This window comes from Pongo abelii, chromosome 12 (assembly GCF_028885655.2).
Source record: "Pongo abelii isolate AG06213 chromosome 12, NHGRI_mPonAbe1-v2.0_pri, whole genome shotgun sequence".
Classification (NCBI taxonomy): domain Eukaryota; kingdom Metazoa; phylum Chordata; class Mammalia; order Primates; family Hominidae; genus Pongo; species Pongo abelii.
In genome coordinates, this window is record NC_071997.2 from 97,381,328 (window position 1) to 97,396,952 (window position 15,625).

Below are 15,625 nucleotides of genomic sequence, written 5' to 3' on the forward strand. Positions count from 1 at the left end.
TGAGTTTTTGAGAGTTCTCTGTGTGGACTTGATACCAAATTCTTTGTGGATATATGGTTTGGAAATATTTTATTTCAATCCATATCTTGTTTCTTCACTTTCTTGATAGTATCTTTGACAGAACAAAAGCTTGTAAGTTTGATAAACTCTTATTTATCATGTTTGTCATAGAACATGCTATTAGTATTTTTTCTCAGAACTCTAGTCCTGATTCTGGGTTATGATAATTTTCTACTGAGTTTATTCTAAAATTTTTATAGTTTTTCATTTTACATTTAAATCTGTGATCTAAATCCAGTCTATCATTGATGGACATTTGGGTTGGTTCCAAGTCTTTGCTATTGTGAATTAAGAAAATGTAGCACATACACACCATGGAATACTAGGCAGCCATAAAAAAGGATGAGTTCATGTCCTTTGTAGGGACATGGATGAAGCTGGAAACCATCATTCTCAGCAAACTATTGCAAGGACAAAAAACCAAACACCACATGTTCTCACTCATAGGTGGGAATTGAACAATGAGAACACTTGAACACAGGAAGGGGAACATCACACACTGGGGCCTGTTGTGGAGTGGGGGGAGGGATAGTGTTAGGAGATATACCTAATGTAAAGTATGAGTTAATGGGTGCAGCACAATGACATGGCACATGTATACATATGTAACAAACCTGCACGTTGTGCACATGTACCCTAGAACTTAAAGTATATTAAAAAAAAAAATCTGTGATCTATTTTGAGTTGATTTTTTCATGAGTTTGAAGTTTAGGTCATAGTTCATTGTTTTTGCCTATAGAGAACCAATTGTTTCAATACCATTTGCTGCAAAGACTATCCTTTTTATTTAATTCTTTAACCTTTGTCAAATATCAAATGGCTAAATTTGTTCAAGTCTATGCATATGCTGCTTATTCCATTTCAGGGACCTATTTCTTTCTTCACCAATACCATTTTCTTTATTAGAATAGATTTATAGTAAATCGTAAAATCAGGTATGGTGATTCTTTCAACCTTGTTTCTCTTTTTAAATTGTTGAAATTATTCCAGTTTATTTGCCCTTGCGTGTAAGTTTTAAGATAGCTGAAACAAACCATTTCAAAAACAAAAATACCTTGTGGCCTTAATCTTAACCAACCACCCATATAGTGGTGAAATCTATTTCAATATCTCTTAAGAAGAAGGTTGATATTCTATGGTATTTTTCAAATAACATTTATTTGATGTCTACAGAACATGTCATAAAATGTTTAATGTTAAAGTGTGTGTCTGTGTGTGTTTGTGTGTATTAACCTATTAGCCTTATCTACCAATTGTCTGTTATTCATTTGTTTGAAATTGGCTTATTTCCCACAGACACAAATTACTGGGCTTATATAGAAATATACAAATATTATAGTAAAAGTGAATTTAAAAGCTAAAATATGAAATTCTACAATTGAGTTCCTGAAAGTTTAAAAATATCTTGTAAATACCATTACAAATGATAATATTTGGATTTTGGTAGCCATTAGGATGAATACTGGTATCTGAAATACCTGCACTTCCTATATGTCATACACTTTCTGTGGCCCAATCTACTACCTTATTTATGCTGAATCCTATCTACCTCCACAGAGCCCAAAATTCTAGATTCTTTCTTTCTCAGCCTACTATATGAAAACCCCATTCTGGACAATGGGATCAAAGGAAAACCCAACTGGTGATTTTCTGGAAAAAAATTTTCTCCAAAATGACACAAGGAGAAATGCTTGTCTTCATCTTCCCTGGATGTAGCCATGTCTCATGTGTCTTATGAAGCAACCATCCTGTGACAATGAGAGAGGAACATGGCTATGGTTAAGGTGGCTCAATGTAACTATAGAAATGTGTCATTAGTTATACTTCTGAGTTGATGAAACCAATTATAGAAAAGCCATGTGCCTCCAGAATTATTATTTAAGGTAAAAAATACCTTATCTCCTAAGCCACTTTTGGTTGGGCATCCTGGTTTTTGCAGTCAAAGGCCTCCTAATAGATAAATCTCAATACATGTGCAACCAAGAATAACATAATTTCCCTTTTGTCTCTTCATTTCTCTTCTGGAGATACTCTGATTCCTTACTATAAGACACCTACTCAGAGACTTTTAAAAGACTGTAAGGTAAAAAATGATGCTGTCCAAACAACTTGCCTTTTTTAATAGAAAACTATTTAATCATCTGGAATTTTGCAGTTGTGATTTATAATTAAAGTGGGAAAATATGGTACAAAAAGAACTGCAGTTAGAGCCCTCAGATTTTAATCCTGCTGCTGAGTTTGCTAGCAATTTACTCCATTGATTAGACAAATTCATTAACCACTCTGTACTTCAGCTTCCTCAACTTGAAACATGACTTCTTCTGGAAATACTGAAAACTCTATGAGAAATTAACCACACCACCACATTGCCACCCCCCAACACATGAATACACTTGAATTTCAAGGAGCAGGAGCCCTGATAATGATGGCAGCAGTGACCCATCTGGAGCAGCCACTGTGGGAATGCCAGCTGCAGTGGGGGAGGCAAGCTGGGGTTGTGTGCTCTGCCAAGCCAGTGGGGGCTGGGAACGGGTCAGAGCCCCACCCCCTACTGAGTTGGCAGGGCAGGAGCCCCATGCACCCAGGTGCAGCTGTAGCCATCCAGCCACCTCTGGACCCAGCATCCTTGTGCTCTTAGGGGCCCTGCCCCCCTGCCTCTGCAGTCTTGGAAGTGCCTGCTCCCTCTCCCTGGACTCTCCCTGCTCCTGGTGTCCACTCTGGAGCGGAGCAAAGTTGTGGCCAAACTGGGGTGCTGTCACAAACTGGCTGGGTGTGCACATGTTCATGGCAGCACTGACACACCAGCCCTCTGCTACCTCGACCCCCTCTGGACTCTTGGACACTTACAAGCATGGGTGGGATACTGGGGGAACTGAGGGAAGCTTGGTGCTAGCCTGTGGGTGTGTTTCTACATGCACAGCCTGGGTGCTATGGATGGCATGTTAAAGGCAAACAGGTTCCTAGGCGGAGGGGTGGGTCCCCGGTGAAACCCTACCTTCAGGTTAGGAACAGTTTGAAGCCTGGGGACTGGGCTGCCAGTTCCAGGCAAAGTTTATGGCCCAGAGTAAGAACTTCATTGATGGGCCGGGCGTGGTGGCTCACACCTGTAAACCCAACACTTTGGGAGGCCGAGGTGGGCGGATCACGAGGTCAGGAGATCGAGACCATCCTGAATAACATGGTTAAACCCCGTCTCTACTAAAAATCCAAAAAAATAGCTGGGCGTGGTGGCGGGCACCTGTAGTCCCAGCTACTTGGGAGGCTGAGGCAGAAGAATGGCGTGAACCCAGGAGGTGGAGCTTGCAGTGAGCCGAGATAGCACCACTGCATTCCAGCCTGAGCAACAGAGTGAGACTCCATCTCAAAAAAAAAAAAAAAAAAAAAAAAGAACTTCATTGATGAATTGATGATGCTTCAGCCAGTTGGATGGTGCTTTTTCCAGTCCTGCCTCCCTGGCCACCCATGGACCAATTAGCACTCACTTTCTCTGTTCTGAACACATAACAACCCCAGATTCAGCCAGACTCACACTCATTGGGGTGACCTGCTTGCGAAAAGGAGCTACCCACTTTGTGTCTCCTGAGAGCTGTCTGTTGCTCAATTAAGCTCCTCTCCACCTTGCTCACCCTCCAGTTGTCTGCATACCTCATTCCTCCTGGATGTGGGACAAAGACTTGGGATCCACTGAATGGTGGGATTTAAAGTGCTGTAACACAAACAAGGCGGAAACAAGCTCCCCACTTGCCATGTTGTGAGTGATGAGAAGGAGAGAAGAACTGTGGCCCTTCTGGGATCCCAGACCTCAGGGATCCCCAAGCCATGGCAGTGACACACAGCAGAGGCCACTTGGGGTATGTCTGGTCCAAGAGCTGCCTGCCCCACTGCAGCCAGCACACCTGGGCTGTGAGCAGTGGCCAGATCCCATACTCATTGCTCACACACCCCTCACCGTTCTGCCCCTGGCTCAACCTTGGTAGGCATGGGATATGGGCCAGTAGCACAAGCTGAGTGCAGCCTGCCAGGCTGAGTGGGCAGAATAAGCTCAGTGGGTGGAACGAGCCAGCGGGCACAAGCAAATCCCAAGCACAGGTGCCCCCAGCCACCGAGGTTTCTGAATGGTGAAGCAACACCCTAAAAATCCCATGACAATAAGGTCCAAAGACAGCATTGTAGATCTAATTGTATATAAAAATGGTTACAACAATCTACTTCCACATGGAGTGATATTTGGAATTATTCTTTTGGAAATAAAAAAATCTCTATATCTTTTGGTTTGCTTATTTTTGTGTCATTGATGGAGTGTGACAAGCCCAGCATTGTCTCCCATTTATCACTGCCACCCACCTAGACAAGAACTAAGTAGCTCAGGAAACTTGTGTTATTGAACTTGCATAGAAAGATTATTATTTCTAAAATTCTTCTTTCTACTATAATAGAATAAAAATTTAGCTTACAATTACTGTGTAGGGATGAAATTAGGAGGACATGCAGTTTATTTAGCCTTAAGTCAGAGGAGAAAATAAAAGCAGTGCTTGTTTTAAATCAGGCCACAACTTCTTGATGTGACTCGTTATTTTATTCTCTTGCTGACTTTCAAAACTTCTACAATTTCCTAGTCTTTCAAATAATCAGATTCTATAATCTGGATATCTGAATCATCATATGCAATAATTGTGTAGGCGATTGGCACAAGCTGATGGAAACATCTACAATTTAACCTGAAGGGATAGGATTTCTATTCTCTCATTAAATAGGCCTCAATCTTTTTAACAGATTGACAGACTCTTGCCTAATCTCTAGATATGCGTATCTCTTAAACACATAGTGAGCAATGCATATGAACTCTCACAAAGATATCAAAAAAATACTCCAAGATATCGCAGAAAACTGGTTGTGAAAGAAGTGAACAAAAATTGGCGGAAGTGGAGGGTATGACAGGAAGAACATGTCTTTGAAGGAGGCCACATGAATGGCAATATTGTGAAGTGGGTACCCAGGGGTCTCACCTATTGGCTCAGATTTTAATCAAGACTTGCACGAACATCAAAGGTACTGGTTTTTATATCACATTTAGATTATATTTAAGACAGCCAAAGTTTTAACAATTTCTTAGTTAGCAAACACACATTTTTATTTGTAACCAAGATACTCTAATAGCACTGGGGGTGCAAAAAGTATAAGGTTTTAATCTTTGCCTTTAATATGCTTAAAATCCATACAAGAAGGCTAATAATCAAATGAGTGTGATGCAATTTTATATCTTGTGTAGTAGGCAAATATCCATCATAAAGCCTCGTACACAGTAAGTACCCAATGAATGTTTATTGAGAGACAAATAAATGAATTGTTTTAAGTATGTGCATGGCAAATTGAATGATGAATTATTGATCAGATAAAGGTTTAGGAAATATTAATTACAGCAACTGGATCTAGGAAAAATGACAAGATTTGATTGTGGTGAGCAGAGAGGAGGATAACATTACAGGCACAGGAAGTTGTGACCAAAGACTCAGAGAAGAATATCGTATTTACATTTACATTTGTCTCAGAGTCTGTCCCAGAGGATGCCTAGGCATATATATATATATATATATATATATATATATATATTTTTTTTTTTTTTTTTGAGACGGAGTCTTGCTCTGCCCCCCAGGCTGGAGTGCAGTGGTGTGATCTCAGCTCACTGCAAGCTCTGCCTCCCAGGTTCACGCCATTCTCCTGCCTCAGCCTCCTGAGTAGCTGGGACTACAGGCACCTACCACCACGACTGGCTAATTTTTTGTATTTTTAGTAGATGCTCTAAGTATTTTGGTAATTCCTTGACTTTCTAAAATGAGAAGTATTTGTAGTTAGCTGCCTATGGAAACTTTCCCAGGTACTGACGTTGCGAATTTGCCTAGTTATCTTTGAGACAGATATTTGTTCATTCATGAAATCATACATTCTTGCATTCAGGCACATTTGTTAAGTGAATACTTATGTGAAAATCTGTGTGACTAAGTATGTAAAGCTTTACAACTCAAAATGATTCTTATGGCAAGAAGCATTTATGTCACCTAGAAGCTTGTTAGAAATGCAGATTATCAGGGCAGCCTCAAACCAACTGAATCAGACACTGTGTATAACAAGATACCTGGATAGTTCATATGAAGCTAAGGGATACAAAGAAAGCTTGTGTATAGCTTTGTAGGACTTCCCAGTCCAATGGAGGAAATATATTCCATGTATAAGAAATTATACTATAATATCAGTGCTCACATGGTAAATGTCTCTATGTGTAACACAGCTAGTTTTATAGAGCCTGGCACTATCTTTCAAGTCAGACAAAGAATAATTACAAGAAAAAAAATCTCAGGTCCTTGTCTTATGTGTGATTTGGACAAGTTATTTTTCCTTTCCCTGACTCATTTTCTTCACCTCTAAAGGAAAATTAATGATGTCCACTTTATAAGGCTGATTGAGTTAGCAGCAATACATATAAGGACGTAGCACAGTAACTGGAGAAGAATAAGCACTGATTGAGTAATGATGACTATTGTGGAAATTTAAAAGTTCACTGTTTGGCCGGGCGCGGTGGCTCACGCCTGTAATCCCAGTACTTTGGGAGGCTGAGGCGGGCCGATCACAAGGTCAGCAGATCAAGACCATCCTGGCTAACGCGGTGAAACCCCGTCTCTACTAAAAAAAAAAAAAAAAAATTAGCCTGGCGTGGTGGCGGATGCCTGTAGTCCCAGCTACTCGGGAGGCTGAGGCAGGAGAATGGCGTGAACCCGGGAGGCGGAGCTTGTAGTGAGCTGAGATGGCGCCACTGCACTGCAGCCTGGGGGACAGAGTGAGACTCCGTCTCAAAAAAAAAAAAAAAAAAAATTTACTGTTTGCAGTTAGATATGCTGTTGTAGATACATTTTCATGAAAAGTTGACATATTAGCTGTATATCATATACATGATTTTAATATAAGGGCTTAAAATGCACAAACGTAAATATATTTAACCCTCCAATCATGATTTTCAACTATGGGGAGTTATATTTCTTACCTATATAGACACTGTTTGAGAGTCAAGGATGGTACATGTTAGAACATCTATCATGCAATTTAAACCTGATGGTCAGTTTAGGCTAATCATCAATTTAGACTGAGCTATCTAGCATAAACTAGATAGGTTGTTTAAATGCATTACTAATTTTATTGTCTCAAAATACCTGTAAAATGAAATTCTTTTGAAAATGAACAACTTGCCTGTTATAGTCTTTTTATTTAGTTTAGAAATAACATTAAATAGTTTTTTTTCTCTCTGTTTGTCTCTCTGTTACCCAGGTTGGAGTGTAGTGGCGTGATCTCGGCTCACTGCAACCTCCACCTCCTAGGTTCAAGGGATTCTCCTGCCTCAGCTTCTAGAGGAGCTGGGACTACAAGTGCACACCATCATGCCCAACTAATTTTTTTGTGATATTGGTAGAGATGGGGTTTCACCATGTTGGCCAGGCTTGTCTCAAACTCCTGCCCTCAAGTGATCTGCCCGCCTTGGCCTCCGAGAGTGCTGGGGTTGTTATTATTATTATTTTTTAATGTCGGAAGCACAGCAAGCTTTATAAAAATCATGAAATTCAAAGATGAATTTTCACAATGAGTGAACAAATATAAATCATGCACCTTGGAATGTGCTGCAATTTGTCAATTTATGGATTTTTCTTGGTAAAATATAGACTTCTATGTATTATACATTGATTGAAGAAATTGTAACTGAGTAAAATCATTTCATCAAACTCGCCTTGATTACCAAAGCCAGCATGGGTGATACTAACCTGCCTTCTCAGTATGCATTAGCAGGAACTGCCAGCTCTCTCACATAAAAGACTGAGAAAGGTAAAGTGTCTAAATTGAACTGATCAGACACTAATTATTTTCTGATTCTGGCTGATTAATTACTTCGTTGCAATTTTGGCTAAATTTCTAGCTAAAATTGCTATGGCTAATGCTCATTGTAGAACTGTCCAATGTATAAGAGAAAGCAATAAGGATTGTTCTCAGTAAGAGGTGTGCATTGTTATTTACTGTTCTAAACCCTTTCTTCCTCTCCCAAAGGACTGCCCAACTAATATTAAAGTGTCTTCAGAGGGCAATAAAAATTTGCAGGGAGGCCAGACAGAGATGCAGAACACAGAAGTTAGGGCTTTCTTACCAAATACTACAGTGATTCCAGGGTTTATGCGTTTCCATCTGGCTCAGATTCTGCTTTTTATCAATATGCAGCAATTCTTTTGTCTTTTTCTCTTTTTCCTTTAAGCATCTGTAAGAAGGGATGTTAAGGACTTCCATCTGTCTTCCACCTGGTTACTTAAAGAGTGAAATATTTGCTACAGGCAAGAAACAGATGAGCTGCTGAAAGCTTTTAGCTTTTAGGATTTGGTAGGGTTTAGAGAAGGCCATAAAGCAGAGATTTCCAAAGTGTATTCAGAAGGTTATTGGTGGACTCTCAAGTAGTTTATAGACAATTTGGCAGTTTGGGGGTAAAAATTAATGATATATTTGTCCCTGGTTATTTCATGGATTTCATTGCATGTAAGATTCACATTTTCACCAAAATACCATTATACATTTAAAAATTGCACCTGTTTGGATCAAGGACTACTTTGAGTAGTTTTTCTTACATAGCTTTCAGTTTACAGGTTGATCCTTGTCTTGGCCAAAGTATTTTCCCATCTCTTGAAGGCTATTGTTTACATTTTCCAAATTGGCTTTTTCATTTTTTTTTTTTTTTTACTTTATATCCTAAATTGTAGTAAGCATTCCTCCATTAGCTCAAAATGATACCTTGAAACTTGAAGTTATCAATAAAGCATAATAAAGTTCAGAAATATGATTAATTAAAAAAAGAACCTGTGTGTTCTCTAAAAGTGAATATGTAGGTGGGGTGACTTTGTATCTAAAACAAAAATAATTGAGTTATGTAATATAGATATCTACAAATTAGATTTCTTTTTGTAAAGACAGTCACTTTTCCCCTAGTCCCCACCATCTTGTCTGCTAAAACAAAATTTGTCAAAGTGCCTTGAAACCATAGATTTTCTGTCATTCTCAAATAAAACATGGTAAATTTTCTATTGCATCAATAGATTTTCCTGAACACGTGCAGAGTAATGCTATCCAGGATGATTTTGCTAGCTAAAACTCACAAAAGAAAGAGAGGATATCAAATCTATGAAAGTGCCTTTTGAAGTTGTTTTTCTTTTAACAAAAATTAGTCAATTCTTTGTAAGGTAGCTCATGAAACCAGCAACAAAGTTAAACTGTGTCCTTGTAGAAAAACAAAGGGAACTATCGCCAAAATATTTTATCAAATGCCATCATTGAAAATCACATATTAAGTCCCTTAATTGGAAACACAAGTACTATCGTGTGCAGACTTGCGGCCTATAATTGTGCAATGTATGAATCCATTCTTGGCACGAGTATAGTGAGTACTACATATTTATTATTTGTAAGCCTTGATGTAGATATACATGGTTTTATTGGAATCAAGGCTGATGGAGCGATGATTCAAGAGAGGGTGCTGGGACATGAATAGAAGTTTACACCTAAGTGCCTGTGCACTCACTGCTTTATTCACAGAAAATAGTAGGAAGATAACAAAATTCTACCACATCTTGGTTCTATATTAAAGATAATAATGTAAATTGTAAATACAGTAAAACCTCAGCCATAGAGCAATCATAGTTTTCAGTGCACTCTTTGGAGAAATTGTCAGTAAGCAAAAAACTTTGCTTTTCCATAGTTAAGTAAACCAACAGCAATCAACGTACTAAAATAATCATTGCAATTAATGGATAAAATAACATTTTTTGTTGATATTAATGCTAGTAAAGACCATTTATATGATTTTTTGTACATTGAAGAAATGGAACATTTCGGTAATATAATCTATTTCTTGAAGAGTTTTAACCCATTATTTTGAGACTGAAATTGAATTCAATATAGTAGATAAAATACCTGGGCTTACTGGGCAAACAAATACTTGATGTGCATAGGTAACTTTCTGAGAGATGTGTTCTTTTCCACAATGTGATGGCTGTTATCAGTTATCTGAAAATCATACCTGAATGTTGAGACAAAATGTGATGAAATCATTTCTGGATCTGAAAGCAATAAATAAATGGATTATGAATTTGTTCATCCCTAATTCCCAAGCTGAATCATTTTAAGTTCCCAGTGTTTTAGTTTAATATGCTTGTCAATTCAGCTTGTGATAGAGCCCATGAAAAACTCAGATGTAAGAAAATCCTATTAAAATGATTTAATGTTTGATCCAAATATAGAGACTTAATATAGTGATTGAATAGTTCTTCTCATTCCAGACCACAAATAAATGTAGCCAGGGTAGTGAAATTTATCAAAAATAAAGAATAACAAAAGAAACTAACAGGATCATAAACAAGCTACTCATCATGAAATCAGATAAAGGCAATTTATAGAAAAAAGCAAAACATATCATCTCTCTAAGATAAGAAAATAATTATAATTTTTAATGTTATGATATCTCACTGTGATGAATATACATTTTAATTTGACAGATAATATATTGTTGCTTGGCATGTATATAAATGGTCTGCCAAAGCTGGGTATTTAGAAATATTGCAAGAAATGCAAACCTATGGCAACTGGTTGCTTAGCCTTTACTGTCTCAGTCAATACACAGCTGCCATGTCAGCGTGGGTGCTCTTGTTTTCATTATAATAAATAAGATATACAGCTGATGAAATGTGAGTGAGTAGTATATTTGAGGATGTGCAAAAATGTGAGCAAGCAGGAGGGTGGTTAATGTCCTTCAATATTTAAAAGTAATACATCCGATCTCACTTTGTGAAAAGTAATCCTTTTAGTCCTGTACATGTGAAAACTATTATTTTCAGGACCTGATGCTGCTTTCCAATCCAAATCTTTTCAAAAATAAAAATAATATAACAGATTTTATCTTTGATATAATACAGACACTTTAGCCAGTGAAATAGACTGTAAGATACAAGTAAAAACAGCTGATTGGTACCTCATCCATATCCATCTATGAATCTGCATCAACACTTTTTTTTTCTTAATTTCCATAGGTTTTGGGTGAAACGGTGGTGCTTGGTTCCATGAGTAAGTTCTTTAGCGGTGATTCATGAGATTTTGGTGCACCCATCACCCACTCAGTATATACTGCACTCACTTTGTAGTCTTTTATCCCTCACTCCCCTCCCACACTTTCTCCCAAGTCCCCAAAGTCCACTGTATCATTCTTATGCTTTTGGATCCTCATAGCTTAGCTCCCACTTATGAGTGAGAACATAAAATATTTGGTTTTCTATTATTCCTGAGTTACTTCACTTAGAATAATGGTCTCCGGTTCCATCCAGGTTGCTGCAAATGCCATTATTTTGTTCCTTTTATATGGCTAAATAGTATTTCATGGTATATATATATCACAATTTCCTCATCCACTCATTGATTGGTCAGCATTTGGGCGGTTACATATTTCTGCAATTAATAATTGTGCTGCTATAAATATGCGAGTGCAAGTATCTTTTGCGTATAATGACTTCTTTTCCTTTTGGGTAGATACCCACTAGTGGGATTGCTGGACCCAGCAGTACCACATTTTTAAGCCATCACTTCTGACATTTGCCTCCACATCCCTAAATAATTTGTTTATATTTGTATTTTTTAGTTATTACTATTTTAGACTTTATTTATTCTCTTCTTATTTTTATATGTCTTCTCATAAAACTATTTTTGGTTATTCGAAGTTCAGTGTTTATGTTTTTAATGAAGAATTATTCACACCTGCATCAACTACTATAATTTTGTTACTTTATTTTGCAACGTTCTTCTTCTTTGTTTTCACTTGGTTTTTCTATTTCATTATCACTTCACTTCTATTATTCTTTCACGCTGACCTTTAATATTATAAACTCTTGGTCAAATCTATCAAGTGTGTTTATCTGTCTTATAATATTTTCTTGGAGACATTGCTTCTTGTGTCCACTTATTACACTGAGTCTCTCCTCTAATCCCTTGATTTCTAGGTCATGGGTCTCCCATTTGCTTTTCTTACACTTCTATATTATTGGATATACCTTCTAATACTTTTGTAAGAGAAGTTACAGTAAAAGTAAAATTTTGAGAACTTAAATGTCTGAAAAATGTTTCATTGTGCATGCATACTCAATGATTTTCTGAAAATATAATTCAAGGATGAAAGTATATTTTTCTTAAAATGTTGAAGAGATTGTTTTATGTCTTCTGAGAAATTAGGTATCATTCTCCTTTTCATTCCTTTTTAGGATTTGCTTTTCTCATTAGAAGAGTTTATATTTCAAGGGTACTGAATTTGGTTTTATTTCATTTATTGTACAGGGTACAATAGAAATAATTCAATTTGAAAATAATTTTAAACAGTTTTATAAAAAATAAACTTTTTAAAACAGTTTTATTGAAAGATAATTTTTATCTTTAAACAGTGTTATTGAAAATTAATTCTTATATCATATAATTCAGACATTTAAATTATACAATTTAATGGCATTTAATATATTCAAAGAGTTGAGCATCCATTATTACCAGAATCAATTTTAGAACATTTTCATTATCCCTATGCCCCCCAAAAATATTCAGCCTTCTGATTCATAAAAGTCTTTCAATTCATATAGTCTTCTTTAATTTTTGTCAACAATGTTTTGTGGTTTCAAGGTATAAGTTTAGATTTCTTTTACTACATTTATTTGTAAGTAGTTTTATTCTTCTTGATGCTGTTATAAATATAATTGTTTTCTTCATTTCATTTTTGGCTTGTTCCTTGCTTCTTTATAGGAACACAGTAGACTTTGCTATATGAACTTGTGTTCTGTAATCTTGCTGAACTTATTTGCACTATTATTATTTAATGGGTTCCATAGGGTTTCCAATGTACAAGAGATTATTGTATGCAAATAAAGAGTGTTACTTCTTCCTTTCCAACTTAGATGCTTTTTGCTTATTTATTTTTCTTAAACAAATTATCTGGCTAGAATCTCTAGCAGAATGCCAAATAGACATGGTAAGAGTGGGTATCCTTTTCTTATTTCTGAGCTTAAGGGGAAAGCATTCAGTCTTTTACCAGTTAGCATGATATTAGCTGTGGGCTTTTTGTACATGATGTTTTCTGTTGAGAGAGTTCCCTTCTATTTCCAGTTTGTTGAGTATTTTTTTAATCCATAAAAGGGTGTTGAATTTTGTCAAATATATTACTGAGATCATTGTGTGGCTTTTGTCTTTTATTTTTTTGAGAAGTATTACAATTATTTATTTTTAAATAATTGTTTTTTAAAATAATTTTTAAATAATTTATTTTAAAATAATTATTTTTAAACTAAACTTGCATTACTGAAACAAATCCCTTTTTAAATGGTGTATAACTGCTAGATTTCATTTGCTAGTATGATGAGAATTTTTAATAGGTATTCATAAGAAATAATCTTCTTTAGTTTTCTTTTCATGTGGTATCTTTGTCTGGCTTTGGTATCAAGGCTAGCCTCATAAAATGTGTTGAGAAGTGTTTCCCCCTCTTCTATTTTTTTGAAGAGTTTATCAAAAATTGTTAATTAATTCTTCTTTGGTGGAATTTACCAGTGAAATATTCTGGTCCTGGGCCTTCCCTTTTGATAAATGCTTTACTTACTAACTCTATTTATTTTGTTGTTAAATATCTATTTGAATTTTTTATTTCCTCTAGAGTCAGTTTCAATAGTGTTTGCCTTCTAAGGAATTGGTCTATTTCATCTAAGTGTTCTAATTTGTTGACATATGGTTTTTTTATAGTATTCTCTTAGAATTCTTTTTATTTTCTTAAGTTTGGTAGTAATGTCTATCCTTTTATTATTGATATTAATAACGTAAATTTTTCTTCCTTATTTCTTGTTTAGTCTAACTATAGGTTTGCCACTTAAAATTTTTTTTAATAAGCAGCTTTTTATTTTGTTTACCCTCTTTTCTTCTATCCTCCATTTCATCATTTTTTGTTCTAATCCTTATCACTTTCTTCCTTCAAATTGCCAGGTATATATATTTTTCTTTTTCCAGTGCCTTAAGTAGAAAGTTCGATTGTTGATTTGAAATTTTTCTTAAAATACACACATTTATGGCTATAAATTTCCATTTATGCACTACTTTAGCTGAATTCTATATGTTTTGATAAGTCGTGTCTTCATTTTCATTCTCTCAAACTGTTTTCTAATTTTTATCATGACCACTGCTTTAATGTTCTTTGTTTAAAAGTGGGTTGTTTAATTTCTATATTTTTCTTAATTTCTTCTTTTTTCTGCTATTTATTTTTTAAATTTCACTACAGTTTGATCAGAAAATGTACTGTATATTTTTCACCTAATTTAAATTAACTGTGGCTTGTTTTGTGGCCTAACACATGGTCTATCCTGAAAATTGCTCACAGTGCACTTGAGAAGAATGTGTGTTCTGCTGTTTCTAGGTGACGTGTTCTATAGATGTCTTCTAGGTCTAGTGTGTGTGGGTTTTTTTGGTGTCTCTAGTTTCTTGTTGATCATCAGCCTAGTTCTATACATTGTTGAAAGTTAGATATATTGAGGATTCCACTATTATTGTTGAATTGTTTCTTTCCTCCTGCAATTCTTTTAGTTTTCATTTCACATATTTTGGGGAATTTGTAATTTGCTTTTGTTGTTTGGTACAAATGTTCATCATTTGTATTCATTCCTGATGGACTGACCTTTTTAACATTATAAAATTTCCTCATCTATAGTACATTTTTCTTTGCTTTAAAATCCATTTTTTTCTGATATTATTATAGCCACTTTAGCTTTATTATGCTTGTGAAATGGGAAAAGTTCCCTCATCCCCCTCGCAGGGCATGTGTTGGGGGTGTGGCTCACTTCTTTCAGTGCCCTGCTGCTCAAACCTCTAGGGGAAGCATGCAGATGGGCAGGTTGTGAAGGCTCCAATGCCACAGCAGTGTCTAGGGGTGAATGCCCCAGTGGGAATGTGTTACAGGGTGGTCTTTGCAAGGTTTATACACCTTGCCTTGCAAGGTATACAAAGCCTGCACATATGGGGCCTCAGACCATCTGTCCTCATGTCTACAGAAAAGTTTCAACTGCTGGATGGTATTGAAATGAATGGTCCCTTCCTGAGTCCAAGCCAGTGCTGGCTGTAAATTATAATTTGAACAAACCTGTATGCAGAGAGCTATGAGGCACTTTTCCTCCAGATTCTAAGGGTCAAAGAAGTCCCAATGGTTCAGGATACACTCTAGAGGAGTATAAGCTGGGGGTGGTGAAGAGAACTGGTTGCCCATTCTGAAAGACAGGGAATAGAGGTGTCCCTCATTTCTCTTCCTTCTTTCAGTAAAAACTCAGGGTGTGATGGAGAGAGAAAGCAAGCATCCTCCCTTTCTTTTCCACCTCTTATCCCTGAGCCCCGATGACTTTGGCAGGTGCTGACCATAGGTACAGATGTGGTATGTACCCAAGAAGCAGGGAAAACCTAGAGAACAGGAATCAACCGCCCTCAACTATGCCTC